General features: G+C 38.5%; 1 protein-coding gene across 5 annotated transcripts in view; it reads right to left on the bottom strand.

Annotated features, from left to right (window-relative positions):
• LOC139471511 (agrin-like) overlaps positions 1 to 24,090 on the bottom strand; it is a 463,139-nt gene that overhangs the window by 347,232 nt on the left and 91,817 nt on the right. The window lies entirely within an intron of this gene.

Here is a 24,090-nt window from a genome sequence, read left to right as displayed (position 1 = left end):
CAATGAAAGCTAATGTGAGTAAATGAAATGAAATGAACCAAAAAAAGGACAAACAATCTGTATCAAATTTCTGAGTAATGGACATTTTTAAGTCTCACCTTCATTGGCATTAGTGTTGAGGGAAGTAGTTTAAACTGAGTGAGAGCCTGAGGTGTTGATGGATGGGACTGTTTTCGTGAAACTTTTATGCTTTGGTCAGCAAAATTTACTGTCCTTGACTTAAGTCAAATTCAGGGAGTGAGTGAGTTGGGTTTAACGCTGCTTTTAACAGTATTCCAGCTATATCACGGCGTGTCAGCATAATGTGGGAGGGAAGTCCGAAGTGATGCTGGTCTCAAACGTTTACCACTTCGGTGAAACCCATGAGCACCGGTATGGTGCTGACAAACCTAGAAACATAATCAGGGCGAACTGGGATTTGAACCCACAATCATAGGTTTCTTGTGTGACAAGGGACGCAACTCTGCACAGCGAATCGCAGCGCCTTAGATGACTGGGCCACCCGTTCCCCCTCAAATTCATAATACACTGCATAACAAATGATCATTTGTAACAAAAGCAAAGTCTATCTGGTCCACTGGAAGTATTCGCTACCTAACATGACAATCAGCAAATTTTCTTATAACAGAGACACATAAATTGTTTGAAAAAAACAGATTACACATATTAAATATTAACATACTCGTTTGATGTTCTAGGAGTGATAAGTAAGGGTGGGAATGTGACTGATTGCTAATATAAGTTGTCATAATAACAGCATTTGATATTAATTGGAACTGAAGAAATGTTCAGCTTTATTTCAAGTTGATTAACCATAAATAAACAGTTCAATAAGTTATCCTCGTGTTACGGAACACTCTAAAGAAATATCCCTATCAAATATTGAGACGTATAGTTTCTCAATGGAGAACTGAGAATTTATCTCGGCCCTGTTCTCATAGGCCAATATGGCTAAATGTGCTGTATAAAAAAATTCATTTTTGTATTGGAAGCATAGAATATCTGAGAATTAAAGAAAAGAGGAACTTTCAATTTTTGGGGGCATCAAAATGCTCAATTCGTAAATTTCATTAAGTTAGAAATGAATCTGGAAAAATTCTGAACCAAATATATCATTAAATTCTGGCAAAAAGAATAATTAATCAATTTGCTTTATATCAATTTTCTCAAGAAAAGACAAGACACTAACTCTATTATGATTCCTTGCAGATAGAGGGATAAATATTTGATGTTCACACAGCATTTACGTTGGCTGTTAATCTAATCAGTGAGTCCTGGTTAATCCCTGTTAATCTACTTTATAGTAAGGTCAGTCTTGATGTAAACGATGCACCAGTTTCATTTGAACAGTGAGATAAGGCACAACACTAGACACTATCAATGAGCAAGTGAGCGAACCTCCTCCGTGGTCTTATGGATAGAGGGGGCACGGGTGGCCCAGTCATCCTATAAGGCGCCGCGATTCGCTGTGCAGAGTTGCATCCCTTGGGCATGCCAGAAACCTATGATTGTGGGTTCAAAGCCTGGTTTGCCCCGATTATGTTTCTAGGTTTGTCAGCACCATACCCCTGCTTGTGGGTTTCAACGAAGTGGTAAACATCTGAGACCTGCATCACTTCAGGCTTTCCTCCCACATTAAGCTGACACGCCGCGATATAACTGGAATACTGTTAAAAGCGGCGTTAAACCCAACTCACTCACTCACTCTTATGGATAGAGCGTCTGACAGGGGAAGGTCAGGTCATACCAAAAGGTCGCGTCATACCAAAAGACGTTAAAAGATGGTAATTGTTGGTACGCGGACTACCGCTCAGCATTAAGGTGTTAAAAACAAGGTCTGCTTGGTGTCGTGTCAGCATTTTGTGCCCTTGTGGTGTTTCCATGTTAAAATGCGGCGTGGTATCTAAGTGGGCTGGCACTGTATAACCGGCATAGGCCCAGACTAGTACAAGCAGCCACACACACACATAGCAATAATCTTGAAAGCCAGGTTTAACCTCATGATATTAATATAATATATAATAATATAAGAAGAAAGTAAGTAGGTGAGTGAGTATGATTTTAAGCCACTTCAGGCAATATTCCAGTCTTATGACGGGACACAAACGACAGAACTTGTGTTTCCCTTATGTGATGAGCAAACATTACTTCTTGGCAAACCCAATGACTACAAAAGTTTAGTAAACATGCATGACACTGTTTATGTGTTCCAAACAATAAAACCCACACCCTTAAAAAATTCACTGAGCACTTAAGAACGGGAGCAAATTGAATTACTTGCAAAAACCGCTTTGTTCAGTGTTCATGTTTTTGATGCTTTCATGAAATTTCACGACTAAATCACCTCCAATTGTCCATGCCAAACATTATTGATTAAACAAAACATCTCATTCAAGAGTTTCAAGATGACCTTGTCACGATCAAATACATTGGAAAAGATCAAAGTACGAATTCATGCTTTTATCCTGTAATATATGTATACCACGTAAATTTAGCATAAAATCGGAAACAGCAAGTATCTTTACATGTTAACGCCAGGCATTTTCTGCTTCTGCTTTGTCTTACTCGTGCTTTGAGATACTGGGTTTCTTATTAACTTTTCAATTAGAATTCCAGCATTAATTCAGAAAAGGAAAGGTCAGAGCTATGGAGTAAGAAGTCAATATGATTAGCATGCAATCCAATTGAAACGCGTAGTTATCATAAAAGATTAAATCGGCAAATGTTGTAATAAATATAGACTATTGTCACTGGACAGATTTAACATCTTACAGAAGACTTGAGGCTGGCTGCTGAAGCTCACCTTCAGCTCTATGAAACGAGATACACTATGAACTTTACCAATTGAGTGGGTGTGTTTTGTGAGATGTTGTTCAAAGATATATCATGTTGAGTCAATCCAGACAAACTAGTGTTGATATCAGGTGCATTTTGATTTTTGGGGGGAGATGGGCTAAGCAAAATGGGGATAACGATGATATTGTCTGTGTTTGAATATTATAAAGGATAATTTAATTTGTGGGTTATGTCATTGGGATCTTAATATGATTGGATAATGTTAATTTTGATGACTTTTGTCATTGGGATCTTAATATGATTGGATAATGTTATTTCTGGTGGGTTATGTCATTGGGATTTTAATATGATTGGATAATGTTATTTTTGATGACTTATGTCATTGGGATCTTAATATGATTGGGTAATGTTATTTTGTATGTGTTATGTCATTGGGATTGTAATATGATTGGATAATGTTATTTCTGGTGGGTTATGTCATTGGGATTTTAATATGATTGGATAATGTTATTTCTGGTGGGTTTTGTCATTGGGATCTTAATATGATTGGATAATGTTATTTCTGGTGGGTTATGTCAATGGGATTTTGATATGATTGGAAAATGTTATTTCTGGTGGGTTATGTCAATGGGATTTTAATATGATTGTCAAATGTCAGGGGGATGAGGGATGTGGGGGCAGGGATGGAATTTGGCCCCCATTTCAAAACCCCAAACTGAAAAGACATATTTGGATTTATATTTGATTGCATTTTCTTTCACCACAAATAGCAGCCAGCTTTAAATAATTCATTCTTTTCTCTGTATCACACCATTCCATACCCATTCCTGTAAATAGTTAGGTTTGCCCAGACTCAACATTCAACTTCAAACTTGGCTGGGAGAGTGAGAAGAATACATTTCCAATGATTGAAGTCCTGCATTTCCATCATTCAAAATGCAACCAGACATGTTCAGTCAGAACACACCTTTGACTGAAAGTGGGTTCTCATGCCTGTTTTTTCCCAGCTTTAAGTGATGTTTTGGCAACATCAGGACCAAGGGTGGCCCAGTTGTCCTTGTCACTCACTCTGAAGGGTTTCCTCCCTAATAGGCATTCCAGAAACCTAGGATTGTGATTTGGAATATAAATTTGCCCGAATATGTTTCTATGCACCATACTTGGTCTCTTGGTTTTACCAACTAGAGAAACATCAAAGACCTGTTGCCCAGTTGTCCTTGTCACTCTGAAGGGTTTCCTCCCTAATAGGCATTCCAGAAACCTAGGATTGTGATTTGGAATATAAATTTGCCCGAATATGTTTCTATGCACCATACTTGGTCTCTTGGTTTTACCAACTAGAGAAACATCAAAGACCTGTATCAGCTTGGCCTTCCTCCCACATCCTGCTGTTACGACACTGAAATACTGTTAAAAGCAATGTCAAAAATACCTCTAGGCACATTACTTCAGGGGGCAACAAGAACACAGTGAGCATCAGCATAGTGCACCTAAAAAGTTTATTTAGACCACTTGGCGATCACCACCCACACAAAATAGCAGCAGACACAATATCTCTCCTGGTTCTTGCAAAGATAGCTGATTGTATTACTGTGAAACCTTTAGCTATCAAGTAAGGAGAACAGAGCTGTTAACTGTAGTCACAGGGACTGGCCTGATGTTCGTATTGCAATTTGTTGCAATAATGAGTCATGTATTGTAATACGTACCTCAACATATTGCATGTGTTGTTTCATCTGCAGTATGATAAGAACCTACATCATTATATGTGAGGTTCCCCCTCTGTAGTTCACCCCCAAATTTGATGTCATATTTTAGTGTATTTTATTGCTGAAAAATGATTGTAACCATGTTATATTGTTTCTGTTGAGATTCGGTAGACGCTCACTGCATTGTGTTTGGGAAGTGATTAGTCGTCAGGCATGTAGTACTATTTAATGTAAACAGTCATCAGGAAAATACTATATTGTGAAATGTAAAATTCCAGTATACTGTGTACTCATGCAGAATATTCTGTAAAGTTCTAGTGCTGCTAGACTGTAAGGGGCACTGTACAGAAATTTCCAGTAGCTGGTCAGGCTGAATACGTATCTCTCTCACACATTTCCATCTGAGAAAACATCAAGACAAGGTTTCGGGTGAAGATCACCCCGGAATCACTACCTATGCCCATCTCAGAAGCTTAAACACTGTCACCACTGGGTGGATATACTGTTCCCTTGCAAATGTGCTATTTCAATATAGCACTAACTCGGTTTTAACGCTTGGGAATGCATGGCTCCCAAAATTGACTTACATATTTAAAAAACTCAAGTTTTACACTGACACAATGTTTCTCCTCATCTAAAAAAAACATCATCAGCTACTCACCGCATGCATGTAACACCAGAAATACCAGTCAACAAATCTGAACAGATGTACACAGTTTTATCCCATTACTAAACTGTCTGGTTATAAAAACCTGTTCATTGTATATCTGGACTTATGTTTGTAACATATCTTATGAGTTTTATTCAAATTTCATTCCACATTGTTAACATTTATTTCGATCCCCGGCCACGTCATACCAAGACGTTAAAAGATGGTACTTGTTGTTACCCTGTCTGGCGCTCAGCATTAAGGGGCTAAAACAAGGACTGGTCGGCTCGGAGTCAGTATACTGTGTCTGAGTGGGGTATTCATGTTAAACTGCGGCATGGTATCTCAGTGAGCTAGCACTATAAATCGGCATCAGTCCGGACTAGTACAAGCAGCCACCCAAACACACGCCCCATTTTACCTCACCTCGTCGAAACTGTGTGTGAAGTGATCGTTATATTGCACAATTTACCGTTATTTACAGCAACCACAATCAAGTTACTGCTATTGACACCTTGAAATTAACGTTGCCAGAGAATGGATACATATATCATAAATGCCATACTTTGACTCGTTAAAAGTCATATTTGTGGCAGTTTGACTATTATATGTCAACATAATGTTTTCGCAACTGAAATACATATAACGCAGGAAGTCCATACCGTGACTGGTCAAATTGTTCCATACGCAAAAAAATCCTGCAAAAGCAATCAGCTGAACCAAAATACTACATTAATGGCTCTAATAGTTATAAATATATACAGTATAAGCTGCAACTAAAATAACATGATATTGGACTATATTTTTTATGATAAAATAATAATTTCAGATACAATTTCTTCTGACCATTGCATAAAAGTTCTTTGAGACTGAATCTCTGGAAGATTGGGAGAACACATGAACATCCGATCGCTATTTTTGGCTTAGTTTATGAGAAAATACACACAAATTTAATATTTTTATTGACCAAGTTTCTAACACCTGTTTAATCACCTGAATTTGTTGAGGGGACATGATGTCATAAAAAACTACTATTGTTATCTTTTATCAAACTCAAAATGTCAGAATGGGAACATTTTTGGCATAGCCCTGGCAAAACGTATTTAGATACACCTATTAAACAATCTGGTCATTCATACACTGAAGTTGAATTAAGTTATATCTTTATTCAACCATATGAAAAATCAGAAGGAATGGGTGCACAGTCAGAAAGAAATGCGAACATTAGTGACTTGTAGTGTAACCACAGAGTTCTTGATAATTTTTGTCATTTAACAATATATCACATGACTAACAACAGGTCCGGATAGTCCTGTGGGTACCCGGGTCCTACTCAGTACCACCCGGCCCGGGGACCCGAGTTACCCATCCCATCCCCATCATCTTCCCCTTCTGACTCCATCTTGGTTAAACCTCTGTTCGTCTATATACAGCGCAGCGCTCATCAATTATTTGGACCCCAAAAGTAGCATTGTAGCAAAGGATCACTGTACCATTACTGACTTTTGCTATCACCACTGTATCTTGGTATTTGATACTGCCATCATGTTATATATTGCCACTCTTTGTGTTCTGCCATTGTAATTGCTGTGCAGTAATTTGTATTGATTTGGGAACTTAGTTATTTGTGCAATACATTTGTTGATTGTATACAACTTGTTTGTTGGTTTCACACTAAGTGCTTTTACGTACCCATTTCTGGATTAACATATTGTTTCACATTGGGAATTGACACGTAACAATGTTATCTGCAATTTTCTCATCATGGTTTCTTTTTTTAAGTCCGAAATGGACCCATACGTCAAACTTCCCCTGCACTTTTGTGACAACTTCCTCATCGTCCACCATTTTGTTAGATGCTGCTTTGGTCGTTATAGACACAATATATGCAGGAGGCTGGTCGTGAATAGTTTCGATTTCTCGACCAAAGGAATCAGTTCCTAATTTCTGAATTTCAGTTTGCCTTGTCGCTTGTAAACTTTGCCAACAAGATGGAAATTTGCATGATTATAAAAAACACGATGCATCGGTATTTTCCAAACATATTGTGATACATATACTCATTAGAGTTTCAAAATACCATGCACCTCGAGTCAACTGGCTGTTGATTGGCTGTGTCATGTGATTCTGAGGGCAGAATGATATCTATGTAGTATCCTTGACTACATTTGGTAAAGATGTTTCCGTGATACAAGAAATTATTTTCTCACAAAATGGTCAGGATAGCCAAATTTGAAAGCAAATTATGGTGTCAATCAATCAATATTTATCCATACTGATGAGGCCTAAGGCCTATAGTACATTGTCCGGGCCGTGTTACAAATTCATACATTTTCTTAGTTTCATAGCATGATAAATGAACATTGATTAGTTTCTGCACAATCACAAGTCTTTAATTTACAAAATTTGTTTCTGTTTGGGTTGGGGTAGAAATAGTTATTCAGATATTTTGCTCTTTAATCATTATACCCCAGACATTCACATAAAAAATGATATTCATCTTCAATACAATCAGTTTTACAAATCCTACAAAGTCTATGTTCTCTTGCAATACCTTCATATCCGCCTGTTTCAATAAATAGATTGTGTGAGCCACAACGAAATCGTGAAAGTGCTAATTGTGTCAGAAGCTATCTGTAATCATTATCCTTCTTAAAAAAACCTCTGATCACTGTGTTACTGTCAAAAATAGTGCAATGGCACTGTAGCTCACCTAGCTCTGTATATTTTTGTTTGTTGTTAAATGCCTCACTCAGCAATATTCCATCTATATGACGATGGTGCTTTCTAAACCTGTCAATTCACAGAACTTGTGCACACTTAGATAGATTTGTTTGGTTGCAGCTATGTGATGCTGGTCTGTAATTAATTGAGTTGGGGCAAGACAATCCAGTGATTGACATCATGAGCATCAATCTATACAATTGGGATACGATGACATGTATCGACAAAGTCAGCTATCCTGACCCCCTGATCCCATTAATAGGTTCTTATGACAAGCATAGTCACCTGTCACGACAAGAATGGATTGCTAAAGGCCTATTCTCTACACAGAGCCATGTATCGAACAGTCAGCTTTCATTAATTGACATTAAATATCCAACTTAAATACTGGCAACAAACATGGGAAGGTACAGGGGACCTATTCTGACCCAATTCACCACTGGGGTGTTGATGTCAGTTATTGACAAATGTGTAAAGGTTTGATTACGACAATGGTGATACGAATCTCTTGAAAATGTCCCAACTGAACATTTCTGACATTCCATAAGTCTGTGTTGATTGAATTAGTTGTCAAATTCACCATCAACAGCCATGCCAAAGGTCAGAAATGGCACAAAAAACAGAACCATTAGCTAATTGTTCCCACAGGCACTGCATTGCTTGAGATGACTTCAATAACTTGTCAAACGAGAAACAACTTTTCTCAAAAATAAGATTTCTATTCCGAGGAATATTCATGAATTTTAATTCAGTATTATCTGTTTGTCCTATTAACTAATAAGGGGAGTCTGGGCCAGGACCCCGTTTCACAAAGCGATCTTAGCGCTACGACTGTAGTAAGTCAGTGTTAAAGAATGGGAGTTACGATTGACTTAGCACTAAGATCACTTTGTGGAACGGGGCCCTGGATTGTACCAATGGTTCTGGTGGTCCCACTCAGTGACTTGCACGTCATCATACCTCATCAGAATGGAACTTTGCTCATAGCATCAATCACTGGTTTGTGGGGTCCAGATTTGGTTATTTGCCGGTCTCTGTTATTTGGCTGAATATTTCTGAGTGTGGTGGCAAGAAAAAAACAACAACCTCAGAATAAAATCTCTGCCAAATATCGCCGGGATAGGGTTGGTTGTAAAAAAAGAAAATACTGTATTCAACATAATGGACTTATTTATTTGTGTATAATACACACTCATAAACCACGAAATCTATGATCTTTCAACTCCGTGTTTTTCACCAAAATATTATTCTAATTATAGAGCCCCCTATTTCTAATTTTGAAAGCGCCCTGGGCACTTATTACGTCGAATATGGTATATAGAATGAGTGTTTTAGTACAGTCTTTCAACACTTTAACTAATTATTTGAAATAATAAGAGGACAAGTATACAGCATTGTCACTATCCCCCTTCACGCGGCACATGAGAATTTAGTTTTTTTCGTACAGTGGTGAAGAAAACAGAAGTTGATGTCAACTTTTAAAAATAGTCCTATGAAGCCTTAAAAAGAGACTGGCACTTATGGAAGCCTTATGTCATCAGAAAAAATGATTAAATGTGAAATCAATACAGAAAAACGGCTCAGTCTTTAAAAACAAATATTTATGGCATCAATTCTAGAACTCAGTCTTGATAAGTATCTCTTAGATAAGCTTGCAAAGTTTCATTTACGTAACTTCCAGTCTCGTCACCATATCATGAAGTATGCACCAAGTTGAAAATCATTGAGCAAGGGCCTCTGTAAAAAATGAATTTAACTCATTTCACATCGTGACCAGTAACAACAGTATGTGAAATTTCATTTCTCCAACTTAAAAAGGTTTTGAAAAATTTGTCCCCATTAAGAATTGGACAGACGGATGGACTGGTAAATGCATCCATTTTCTTTCTCTCTCCCTGGGGAGTATAAAACCCAAGGTTAACAGTCACATTACCATCTCATACTACCAGGTACCCATTCACTGCTGGGTGAAGAGATGCATACTTTGAACAAAGTCACTGGTAATCTGTGTGTCAGTGTGGGGCAGGTCAGAAGCCCACGAATCCCTCTGAAGTCAAGCTGCTGATCGTGATCCCCCATTAAACAACCAATGTCGCTTTATTTCACCTGATTTGTGACATGTGTGCAGTACACAGGACCGCATACAACTACAGAACCAAGTTCCATATCACAGCTTCGAGTGAGTGAGTGAGTGAGTGAGTGAGGAAGTGAGTGAGTATGGTTTTACGCCGCTTTTAGCAATATTCCAGCAATATCACGGCGGGGGACACCAGAAATGGGCTTCACACATTGTACCCATGTCGGGAATCGAACCTGGGTCTTCGGCGTGATTAGCGAATGCTTTAACCACTAGGCTACCCAACCACCCCAGCTTCGAGTGAAATAGCCATGTGGAGAATAAAACCCAGACTATGACACGAGGAACAAACACTAACAACATGTCTACCCCAACTCTCTGAAAAACCTAACTGGAGAATCTGATATCTTCTCATTTTCATTGATTTATCACATTGCATTCATGAATATATATAAAGTATTGTTTTCAACACATCACGGCTGAAAACATTCACCAAGTACTGCAAATTGGTGCAACACAATACCAAGTGGCAAGCTCCATTATAACATTGTGTTGCCACGTGTCATTACAAAACAATACTTATCAACAAGGATCTGTTGGGCAAATAAAACGGTGCCCAAGGGCACAGCTTCAAACGAATAAATGACCAAACACAAAGAGCTCAGTGAAATGCCTGTTTGATGTTTTGGGATGGCAATCCATTTCCACTGGACACGCAACAGCCATTTTCCAACATAAATCAACCAGTCAGAATACCCTGGGCTACCAGTTGATATGGGATTCAATATATCCGTAAGTTTTGGCAATAGATTGGACTATGACTTTTGGGGGGCATAAAAATATTACAATAGCCACGGGATAGTTAAATTACTATTGTGATACTATTACATATATAATAATTATACCACTGTTGCCAGGCTTTGATATTCTTTGTATTAGAGTGGCAATAACATGATTAAAATTGTTAAGGTATATTTGAAATATGTAATAAAATATGCCTTATGTGTATTGCACGAAGCCAGTGACAAGTAAATACATATGTATATAAAATACAAAAGTCCAAAGATGAGCTGTATAATTTACTTTATCGGTTTCATGAATGTGTTTTCAAGAGTACAGTTATACCGTTGTGCTGTTTTGACGTCACAGTGCACTCGAACATAGTATGACGTCAAAGTGCAATCTAACTTTGTGGCGTCACAAGAAGACGCATAGCATTGTGTGGAGCAGGCGTACGACACATACCGAAATAGGTATTGTAATAGCATGAAAATCTACAATAATTGTATAAAATAATTCAATTATTGGAGGCCATTTAATTTGGGTTTGTAAGTATTAATAAAATAAATGTCTTTTGTCTTTCTCAGTGCATCATTTTTACATTTGTAAAACAGGAATATTTGTATATATAAATATACATATAAAAAAATTAATATTCAAACATGTTTATGCACAATATGATTCACAAAACAGACCTGGGGATTCAGAGACTTCTACAATACAACGACTTGTCACTGTTGTTTCTACTGTAAATTATCTGTAACAAACTGACAGTTCACTGACCTACTTTCTGAAACGCAAATTAATACTCTGCGCGTGCATGAGGGAGGTAGGACTTTCTTGTATTATATACAGAACCCAAAATATTAGGAATCATGAATATTTGGGGGGGGGGATTTTTTTTAAGTGAGTTTTACTAAATGAGTACGGAATATATTATTCAATGATCCCAAATGTTTTTGGTTTAGTATATATATTGAAAACAACAGGATGCTACGGTGGCCCATAAGGGACATGGAGTCTGTTTTTCCATATTTTGATGTTTCACTTACTTTTATCGTAACCTTTTGCTAATTAACACGATTTGTCTTACAAAAACTAAAATGGAAATGTCAAAAACCAAAATGAAATGTCAAAAACCTAAATGAAAATGTCAAAAACAAAAAGCGCCGAAGACCCAGGTTCGATTCCCGACATGGGTACAATGTGTGAAGCCCATTTCTGGTGTCCCCCGCCGTGATATTGCTGGAATATTGCTAAAAGCGGTGTAAAACCTTACTCACTCACTCACTCAAAAAACAATAGCGAAAATGTCAAAAACCAAAATTAAAATACAGAAAACTATTTCCACCACGGTGAAAACTATTTACACCACGGTGATAATATTTACACCGCGGTGGGAATATTATTACCGTGGTGGAAATAGTTTTCTGTGATTTTATTTTAGTTTTTGATATTTTCGTTTTTGTTTTTGACATTTTCATTTTAGTTTTTGACCTTTTCGTTTTTGTTTTTGACATTTTTGTTTTAGTTTTTGACATTGTCATTTTAGTTTTTGACCTTTTCGTTTTAGTTTTTTGACATTTCCATTTTAGTTTTTGACATTTTCGCTTCACATTTCAGCGACTCAATAGCTACTTGAAAGTACATTTTCCATGTTTTCAGTTGTTTTTATACATGATTTATCACATATTTGTATGACAAATTGTGTTAATTTGCAAAAGGTTACGATAAAAGTGAGTGAAACATCAAAATATGGAAAAACAGACTCCATGTCCCTTATGGGCCACCGTAGAATGCTGTTTATATTATTCCCACCAGCAATACAAACAAACACAGATTGACACACACTGACACCGGCTCTCCATGAAGTTTGTCATCAACAGAGTCTACTTCAAATGATGCGCGAAATTCAAAAAGATATTTATTGGCAATAAAAATGATTGACATGCAGGGTTTAAGTGACATGCTGATGCCCAAAAAACATTTCCTGTTTTCCAGCCTTTCAGGTCTACCATGAGTTTATCACATCGCAGTCACAGAGCGGAACTGTAATTACGTTAACGATAACATATGATGGCGTTGCTATGGTAATTATTTACAACTGAGAGGATTTACCATTTGTGGTGCTCACACAGTGGATCAGCACAACAACGGTGGGTGCAGTTGCTGCACTTTGGCAGCACCTCATCAAAGGTGCACAACCTAACATTACATCAAAGGTTTGCTTTTTTTCCATTGCTAATGGTTTAGAAAATCTGTTCCACGGTAGTGTGGTGTTAACAGCCTCGGAGATGAGAGAGGCATCATCAAATATAAAAAGGTGTTGCAAGAATGATATCAGAAGATTTGATAAATGGGGATTATAGCTAATTGTGACAAAAAATGCTTGATCAAGCTTGGTGCAGACAGACCAACAACTGGAGTGAGTGAGTGAGTGAGTGAGTGAGTGAGTGAGTGAGTGGGTGGGTGGGTGGGTGGGTGGGTGGGTTGGTGAGTGAGTGAGTGAGTGAGTGAGTGAGTGAGTGAGTGGTTAGTTAGTTGAGTGAGTGAGTGAGGGGGTGGGTGGGTGTGAGAGAGTGAGTAGTTGGTTGATTGATTGATTGAGTGAGTGAGTGAGAAAGCGAGTGAGTGAGTGAGAAAGTAAGTAGTCGGTTGAGTGAGTGAGTGAGTAGTTGGTTTATTGAGTGATTGATTGAATGTGTGAGTGTGTAGTTAGTTTCACCTAGCACTCGACAATATTCCAGCTTTATGATTGCAGTCAGTGAATAAGTCTGGACGAGAGAGTCCAGCCATGGATGTCATGATCAACGATCCACACCATCAGATTACATTGACACACCATCATCAAAGTCACTGTGTCTGACCACCTAATCTATTTAATCACCTCTTACGACCAGCATAGGTGTTCAGCGAGCAGCATGTCTCACCAGGAATTACCATGGGTTGTGTGAGTGAGGTTTTGTATCATTCACATCATTTCATTGTCCCCGAATACATCCAGACAAAAATCGCAAATTGTTTTCATTTATTTGACAAAATACACCATGTGCATAGTCCACCCAAACATTTATGCATCCTGTGAATTAAATCCATTGACAGATGCATTGATGATTTGTTTAAAAAATATATATATACCCTGTACCCATGTTGGGAATCGAACAGGGCCTTCAGCATGACGAGCAAACGCTTTACCCACTAGGCTACCCCACCGACCCCTATAAATGGTATGCCCTATTTATCTCGGTATTGACAAAATTGGATGAAAAACAAATATTTTTCTGTGGCTGAAGATACTTGAAGACTTATCTATTCGGAGACCTGCAACCAGAAGTGGATCTTGCACCTTCTCCTTACATACCATTTTTAGTCTAATAGGAAGAATATAAAATAGAAATGATTAAATTTCCAAGACTAAATTCCATTATGACTGCATTTGTTCATCTGTATTGACACCTGGTACCTCAAACGGTATCATCATGTTTGATATCACATTTGAATGTCACCATAATACCCCAAGGACGGTATTGATTTTTCCATCAAATGTCCCATTAGTGACTCGGTCCTCACTGTATGAGACACAACACACTCTCTCCATCCTGGCCAAAATTGACATTCTAAACTGTTATGGAAAACCATCCTCATTTATTTGTCACATAAAATTTACCTTGTTGGGAAAAAATCTACCATAATTTACAGAGTGTTTTGGGAGAAGGCTGTGAAAATATCAACATGCTTTTGGCAATTAAGACAACACAAGCCAACCAACACGGCTCATTTTAGTTGATATGTGCCCTATATATTTCAGTGACTCGGGATTCCATTATGGGGCTACTTAACTTCAGCATTATGGTGTGGAAATCGAAATATCTCAAAGTAAACAGTTTCATGCAGGGTAGATTATGCTAGATCAGGATAATTCTGGTGTAAGTATGCACAGAGCTGTGCTAATCCTGCTGTGTGCACAGAAATAAGTAGGGCACTGGATTCAGCAACAGATGACAGATCATGTTTGGGGACATATTAGTTTGGGATTTCGAGTTCAGACTTGATTGGCTGCTTCTGTGGTCTAGTGGTAGAGCGTACACCCAGAGAGCGGAAGATCCAGGGTTTGATCCCCGGCCATGTCTTACTAAAAGATGTTAAAAGATGGTGCTTGTTGTTACCCTGTCTGGCGGTCGGCTAAAACAAGGTATGGTCAGCTCAGAGTCCGTATACTGTGTTTGAGTGGGGTATTCACGTTCAGCTACGACATGGTATCTCAGTGGGCTAGCACTATAAATCGGCATCAGTCTGGACTAGCCCAAGCGGCCACATGCATGCACGCACGCACGCACGCACACACGCACGCACACACACACACACGTTCCTCTGTAAGTGCAATAATCTTGGATGCAACGTAAAACCCCATTTCACCTCACCATGGATTTGATGACAGATCTGAGACAAAATATTGACACTCACAGACATATATGGGTCCTCAGGTACTTTCCAGATATGTGTATTTCCCAAATATTTTAAAATGAAAAGTGACAGCTTGGAGAAAAATGTGGGGTGAAACTGAGTACTAAAATCTTTCCCTTATACCAAATCAAATATTGATGGTCATTGATATTTTACTGAGCTTTTGCCGCAAGACATATCAATATGAATTTGATTAAGTCTAGTTTCTGCCATGTTTATTCAAGCCATAAGAGAGTGATGTTACTCAAAATGGTCTAAGAAGAGCTCATGGTTTTTTTTAAATACTTCAGTTGACCTGCAGTTGGATCTTCTGTAGCTCAGGTTTCTTGCCAGTGAGAGCATATCACAAATGGCTGCCTTATTCCTCAGTAAAGCTTTCAAAATGTTTTATGGTAGACATGTGGAATAGATTTTCAAATTTGACGCATCAGTGACAAAAATGATGTCCGATGCAATTCTCTATATTGACTTGTACCGTATGTTCTCGTGTGGAGCAAGATAGTTTCATGTCTTTGAAAAGTATTAAGAAGGGATACATAAGGAAGAGAATTTATGGATGTCAACTTCTTTATTATGAGGAACACAACATTTTGGAGTACATACTTACTCCTTCATCAGGTGAATGAATGCTATGAGGCAGAGAACATATATATGTACCTGTAAGAACAACAAAAGTAATAAGATAACAAAGGTGGAACCTTGACAAGGGAAGCCAACAGGTAGTTGGCGCTGATAGGTGATTCCAATGGACAAATGGAAGCCAACACGTCACCGTTAATTAGTGCTGATACTGTAAACAGCTTTATTTCTGCGCCGTTAAAATACTGCGAATACCACGCCAAAGACAATACTGCGACGAGATATTTTTGCGAGTTGCCGTGTTGAGATGACCCCTCGCGTTCCAAACAATAGACAGCTTCTCTCCGAAGCTAGTTTTTCTGAGTTGTCCGGAAAGTTGACCGGAAGAGATTGCGACTAGTTATCAAATACGATAATTGACTCAACTCAGTGTCATGTCATGTGTGGACAAAATATTGCAAAGGACACTGACGCAATCAAGCGAGGTTGGAAGCAGGCAGGATTACTGTGAGGTAACAGTGACACTAACTGGTCTGTTTACACTGTCATTTGTGATGTATTGTGTGACCATTCTGCATTCATTTGTGTTTTTAACTTATTGAGTAACTTGTAGTTCTGGTTGATGATTTCAACATTTGATGACGTATTGCAATGAATAAAGTATGTATGTATTATTTATACTTATTTTTGCGTTTTTAATTTTCGCGATTGAGTCTCGTTCGCAAAACTCGCAATAATAAAACGGTCGCAAAAAATTCCCTGTTTACAGTAGTTGATAACAAGGGACAATAGGAAGCCAGGACTTAAATTATCATTGATAACTCAGACAGTATGCCTACACAATTACAGAAAATATATATGATCACATCCTCTCTCCAGTAATTTCAACTTTTGTCAGCAGATAAATCACATCACAGACTGTTACATGTTACATTTCCACACAAAGTAATGTTTTGTAATAACCTTCCACTTTCAAGTTTGATCCTGCTTTTGCAACCACCCTTTGTATCAGAATGATAGCATATTACATGTACAGTTATATGTAAATGTTATTGATGTGTGTCTGTTGCACAGTGTTAAAAGCAGTGCATACAAAATGATTTACTGTATTCAAGACTGAATTTTTCCCATTGAGTATGAAAATGACATCCAGTTAACATACATACAATTCAGGAAACATTTAATATAGATTTCAAACTGGCACTTACAATACATTTAAATATCGGGCCACACTTTTTGATTTATGGTTTACAGATTTGTTCTTTTCATGTAGGTGGGGGTCGAGTAGCCTAGTGGTTAAAGTGTTCACTCATTACGCCGAAGACCCGGGTACATGGGTACAATGTGTGAAACCCATTTCTGGTGTTCCCCACCGTGATATTGCTGGAATATTGCTTAAAGCGGCATAAAACCATACTCACTCACTCATTTAGCTGGGGTGGACAATGTGAAAAGGCAGCCTGAGACAGTCCTTGTGTGACACATTAAGGAAGAAATTCTCAAAGATTATACAAACCAAAGAAAGGCCATCTGTACCGAAACTGTGTAATAACAACTCTAGGCTGGACATATTCCAGCTACTGTAAATCTTGTAAATAATGCGTCTCCAAATTAATAGATATATATAGTTTGTACTTCTCTAACAATATTCGTCTTGGAACACAATAAAATACTAAGAAGCATTTAAGCAGAATGTTCACATATGTAATGACAATCCATTTCACAAATATCACAACCACAAATAAAAACAAATGGCAAACAGACATGATGAAGATATTTGTGCCCCTCAGAGCACACAAAAATAATGTAAAATTACGATATATGCTGGACAGATGTTTGGATGTTTTTGTAACTGTGCTAATACATTGAAAAATCAAATTGTCCTTTCCAACCAGACTCAAGAGAGTGTATATACGTTTGACCTTCAAGATTTGTTGGGGAGTGAGAAAGTTAAAAGGTCAAGATTTTTCAATCTGAGGGTTACAGGTTTTATCTTATAACTGAGCATTTTGAATGAACACCTCATCCGAAAAAATTCTGGATTTTATCACCTTACCGTCTGGTGACCTAAATGTGATACACTTTCAAAAGTTTCATGCTAAGGTCCTCAGTGCTGTGACAGATAATGACCTCTTTAATTCTTATGTCACACAAGGGAGTTCTTCAGGGAAATAACTAAGTATCTCATTTGCTTTGAACAGTATTTCAGTAATACAAAAACATTTTTCATGTCCAATAAACAATACACTTCTTCTAAAAAAATGTCTTTATTTCACCTTTTTTTCACATAAATGGCCATTTTTTTTATACCATAGTTCTGTACACCATGACTACACCTCTTATAACTATAAGAGGTTTCAAATCACTATAACCACCTCTGATTGAAAGATGGTTTGACAACTTACGTTAACTATTTTCTGCACTATCGGTTCTAAATTTAATTCAGCGCCGGGGGCGGTTGGGTAGCTGAGTGCTTAAAGCTTTCCCCATCACGCCGAAGACCCGGGTTTGATTCCTGATGGGTACAGTGTGTGAAGCCCATTTCTGGTGCCCCTGCTGTGATATTGCTGGAATATTGCTAAAAGCCAAAACTCACTCACTCAATTCAGCGCAGTTAAATCTACAGGTAAACTATCCCTACATTGACAACACAGTATGTATATCTCCTATGTGTATCTGTTATGAATACAAAGTAGCATTCCGACTTCTGTCACATATTCACCCTGTGAAGATCCAGGTGAGAATTGGTCTATGCTTGGGTGACAGGTGACTAACAGGATCAGGTGGTCAGACTCACTGACCTGATTGATGCATGTCATGGGTACACTGTGTGAAGCCCAGTTCAGGTGTCCTCTGCAGTGATAATGCTGGAATACTGCTAAAACTGGATGATAACCATACTCACTCACTGATATATGTTTTTGGTTTAGTTTGGTTTGTTGTTTAATGCCACACTCAGCCATATTCCAGCTATATGACAGCGGTCTGTAAATAATCGAGTCTGGACCAGACAATCCAGTGATTGATATCATGAGCGTTGATCCACGCAATTGGGATCATTGACATGCATCATCAACCAAGTCAGCACGATTGACCCTACAATCCCGTTAGTCACCTCTTACGACAAGCATTGTCGCCTTTTACGGCAAGCATGGGTTGCTGAAGACCTATTCTAGCCCGGATCTTCACGGGTCATGATATATTTTATCATATCATAATTGTGTACATCCATGCTCATGATGTCAATCACTGGATTAGATTATTTACAGACCACTGTCATACACCTGGAATATTGCTGAGTGCAGCGTTAAACAACAAACACACAAACAGTTATATATACATGTCGTATTTTGGACAGGTCTGTTTGTCCTAAGCCTGTCTTTTTCCTTGTACTCCCCTTGCTAAGACATTCAACCTCAGATACAATAGGCCAATAATACACTGAGTGATAGTTATAGGGTACTTCATATTGTACCATGACATTGATGAATGCTTGATTCTGATTGGTTAAAAAGAGACAAGCTACAGAAACCCCTTTCAAATATATAAAGCCTTTTCACAAAAAAACGTGTGTATGAATACATAGATAGCCTACATATCGATTCATAGAAAATGGCTGCCGATCGATCACCCCCATATGAACTGTAAAACATATCTATATTTCCTCTAATACCCGCCAGGTCTCTAATACACGCCGAAATCAAGCGCTCTTGCAAAATTAATAGACGGCGTAGCGTCAAATAGAGGAAATACGGTAGTTTGATATCGGATGTTTGGAGTGTTCTAGTTATTTTAAAGGTTTAACTGATTTGTCCTCTCTAACATGTACTGTTAGTGGAAGATATATGTATGAACTACAACTCATTGACGTCAAGTGATCATTAACCTTAAAGCAAGATGGCTGACCTAAAACTATCTTCCTGACAAATAGTCACAATCCACAATAAAACATTATTTCAGTATATGTCAATGTGAAATATTCATCAAATGGAACATATTTCCATTTCAGAAAGATACTTGTCATTTTCAAGAGGTATATTGCTCAAGTTTGTATCAGTGGCCTTTCAAGAAGATGCAGCGATCAGTGTCAGAGACAGTATGGATAGACAAACGACGTAGCTATGTCAATACCAAATATCTTGTCAATTATGGCGAGTTTTGTGAATGTGTGATAGCAAGGTAATCCAATAGTCTGCATAATTCTGTCTGATGGTATTATCGTAACACCGAACACTGCCCCAGCATCATCAGGTTAAGAGCACTTCATGCATTTACAACATTTCCTCAGCTAACTCAAATCAAATCAGTGTTTAATCATTGTAGTCGGGGAACAACTTTCATCAATAAATGACAAAGTGCTTTTAAAGTATCCCCTGTCAAATAAACAGCTATACAAGTCAAGATTCCACGATAATTGCATAGCTGGTGTTAAATTCATTCCAACCTAAACAAAATGCCCTGACTTGAAACCAGCGCGGGGTGTAACTGTGTCAGCCACCAAAATTAACATGGCTTGCAATCATGGCAACAAAAGGGATTCATTCCTGGGAGTAGCCTTACTAATGTCAAAACACTCCATGGACAACACTGGGTTAATGAACGCATTTCCAAAACAAACCCTGAGTGCAAAATTATTGAGTGCAACCTTTGTTATATTTATTATCTATTTAAATGTTGCTCAACACAACACTTAGCAATAATCAAGACACAGAGTGCAGCCTGTAGATAACAGCGTTGGGGACACACAAACCAGTGAATGATATCATGAGCAATATACCATGCTGGTTGGGAAGGTCATGCAATCAACCAAGTCGCCACCCTGACCATCTGATCCATTGGTTGCCTAGCAACCAGCATAGTTACGGAGCTATTCTAACCCAGACTCCCCATGGTGCTACCTTGTTTCAAGCATTAGTCCAGCTTAAATGAAACATTGTTCCTCTTGGGGAATCAAACTGGAGAATTCTGGATGGCTCCTTCACCACAGGGCTACTCAACTGCCCCTGAAGATTATTGAAAATGTTTAACTTCTTCTTCTTATTCAAACGTACAGTTAGCTATACTTCAAGCAATATTCCTGTCATGTTTGTAGTAGAGGACATCAAGAATGGGTTTCACAGTTCATACCCATGTGCATCTTCCCGAGGCAAGAGAGTTAACTGACTTAAAATGTCCAAGTTTCCACCCTTGCCGAATTAGGCTGGAATTTCTGAGCTCGATCATAGCGCAACCAGTGGCTATTACCAGTTATGTCCCTTTTAAGCCTCTTCTATGGACCAATCAAATTCCACCTCTCGTATCACTTGCATTTGCTTCAAACAAAATGGTGGCGCCCAGTCAAGATGATCTGATCGATAAACAAGATCTATATTGTGACAAAACGGATCTTACATTGCGAAATGCATTAAATCACGTGAGCACCTTGATCAAAAACATGAAAAGATTTGGAAAATATCTGTTGACAACAAGTTGGCGGTGCACATGCTGTAATCCTGTAATCGATCAAAATCTGCATGGCAGTTTACAAACCGGATTTTGATTGGACTATGCATAGACTCGTTAGTCCAGCCACAATGTAACTCCACAATGCCTGCCTAGTTCGGCAAGGGTGGAGACTGGACTTTTATAACTCCCTTGTCTCAGGAAGATGACCCATGTGGGGAATCTAACCTAAGTTCATGTGACAAGTAAACTCTTTAATCAATCGGCTACCCCACTCCCTATTTCAGGCCGATAGAAAGGAATCTGATAGGGCCTTTGGGCCTGCATTAATAATGAAGATTATTGGTGATGGTCAACTGGTCCCACCGACTTTTCGCACTGAGGACTCTGCATACTTGTAGTTCAAACACAGGGACCCAGAGATGGTCAATCTCATTATCAGGCGTCAACTGTATGAGCAGTCCAGCAAGAGCCATCGTGATCGTCCCATCTCTCAGTTAAAGAGGCTGTATGCTCCGGCCAACTGCCAGTCAAGCAATTTTGATTCAAGTGTCCAAACCATTTTGCTTGTCTGCCAGTTGTATGATCATTCAATCAGCTAATGTTACACAGAGACAATGACCAGTATCATACATTAGACAAATGAGAACATCAAACTAATACAGGGAATGTCCATAGAATATGTCCCCCTTGGGGTCTTTCTCACAGCCTTTTTCATCCGTGCCCGTTTCCCCTAGATTCCTCTAATTCTAAGCAGCCTGTACAGACATAGTCTGGACCAGAAACAAACAGTACAAGCAATGATCCACACCTTTGTGGTATGCTGACGCACAAAAAGTGAGGTCAAGCATTGTAACCATTGAAACCTCATTATAGTCAGTGCTTATGATTAGCATGGGGTGGTGGGACATATTCTACACTGGAATCGTCACACGTCTTCGAATTAGCATGGGGAGCTAAGGGACATAGTTAACTCCGAATCCCCAAAGGAATTCAACTCAGATGTCACAATCATCAAAACATACCGTATTTGACGTAATAAGCGCCCAGGTCGCTCTCATAATTAGAAATAGGGGGCTGTTATTAGAATATCATTTTGGTGAAAAAGAACCAAGAGTTGAAAGATAATTTTCGTGGTTTATTCTGGCAGCCTGAAGTGTTTATGTACGACAGATATATTTTTCAAGAATTTAATTGCCCATAATTAAAGGTGCATATTAACACACAAGTGCGTATTATACGCGAATAAATAAGTCTTGTGTACATTGATCAATCGGAAGGGGTGCTAATTGGGATTGTTCACTAGCCAATATATTAGCAAATATCGCCGTGGGCGCTTATTACGTCAAATATGGTAATATGTATTTAAGATTCTGGTCCCTCATCTAATCATACTCAATGAACCCAAAATGTCATCTCCAAACCAAATCACAATCTTATTACTGCAGGTCTTGCAGAGACAACATAAGGCACTCGCCAACTGTTCTGAAACAATCTGCCCCAGTTGAAACGATGCCTTCCGAAAGATGTCCTATTTTCACTAGTTTGCTTAGATTTTTGTGTGTGAGATAAATAGTTGGGGAGGTGTGAAATGAAATAAAGACATTTCCGATTTATTTTTGTGCTTCAAAAAGATGTCTGAACAGGTCTTATAATGTCTTGCAGTCTACGACCGCCTCCGTGGTCTTGTGGTAGAGCGTCCGCCCGCAGAGCGGAAGGTCCGGGGTTCGATACCAAAAGACGTTAAAAGATGGTACTTGTTGTTACCCTGTCTGGTGCTCGGCATTAAGGGGCTAAAACAAGGACTGGTCGGCTCGGAGTCAGTATACTGTGTCTGAGTGGGGTATTCATGTTAAACTGCGGCATGGTATCTCAGTGAGCTAGCACTATAAATCGGCATCAGTCCTGACTAGTACAAGCAGCCACACACACACATACCCGTGCATGCACGTCGCTATATATAAGTGCAATAATCTTGGACGCAACGTTAAACCCAATTTCACCTCACCTCACCTCTTGTAGTCTACTGTATGCATCAACAGTTATGGTGAACATGTAACTTTGCATTTGAAAGAACAAAAGAAAAGCTCTTTTCAGATTTGATTTTTTCTTCTTTTCATTATTTCCAAGTCTGCGAGACCCATTGACCATTTTCTTAAAAGTCTTGCTATATGTTATCAATATCTAAACAAGTTCAGGAAAATTAATTTTACATTGGATGTCAATCTATTAAGCGAACTTTATCTGGTCTCAAACTCATTCACTCACTCATGCCAGCAGGTTAGATCATTCTATGACAGTAGAGAATATATATTCCATCATGAACAGATAAGTGTTCCTGACCATTTCACACCAATATAGATACTGGAATACAATTCCACTCCCAATTACGTATTTTATTTGGAATCCAGGTTTTGTATACAACCAAACATGCACCAATTCCATCTTTTAGATGAAGCTGTGCAATAACATATAGAAGTCTTGTCATGTGTCAAACAATAAATCATACATGTGATATCTTCCGATCTGTCCGGGAGGGACCCTTATTACGGTCAACCATGGGAAGCTTTTGTCTAGTAATCAACTGGTACTGGTAGTTAAATCCATATGCTGAACGATAAAACAATGTAAACTGTCAATAAAAGTCAGAAATTGTCAGAAAAGCTAGGTGCCTCAAGGCCACTTGAAACAATCTCATTAAAATCAGACCTTAGTTCTCGCTACCGCTAAACAAAGATCTAAAGACATCCAATTGGGGGTCACGTCAGAATGACCTTTCATCCGACCAATCAGTGCGTCACTTTCCAGATTATGAAAGTGACAGTCGTAATGTGATTTCTAATCATGCAACCTAAAAAACTTTAACATGG

Source organism: Haliotis cracherodii, unplaced genomic scaffold (assembly GCF_022045235.1).
Source record: "Haliotis cracherodii isolate W230 unplaced genomic scaffold, xgHalCrac1.p SCAF_23, whole genome shotgun sequence".
In the NCBI taxonomy this organism is placed as follows: Eukaryota; Metazoa; Mollusca; class Gastropoda; order Lepetellida; family Haliotidae; genus Haliotis; species Haliotis cracherodii.
The sequence above is the reverse complement of the archived record's forward strand: the minus strand, read 5'-3'. Positions and strand labels throughout refer to the sequence as shown.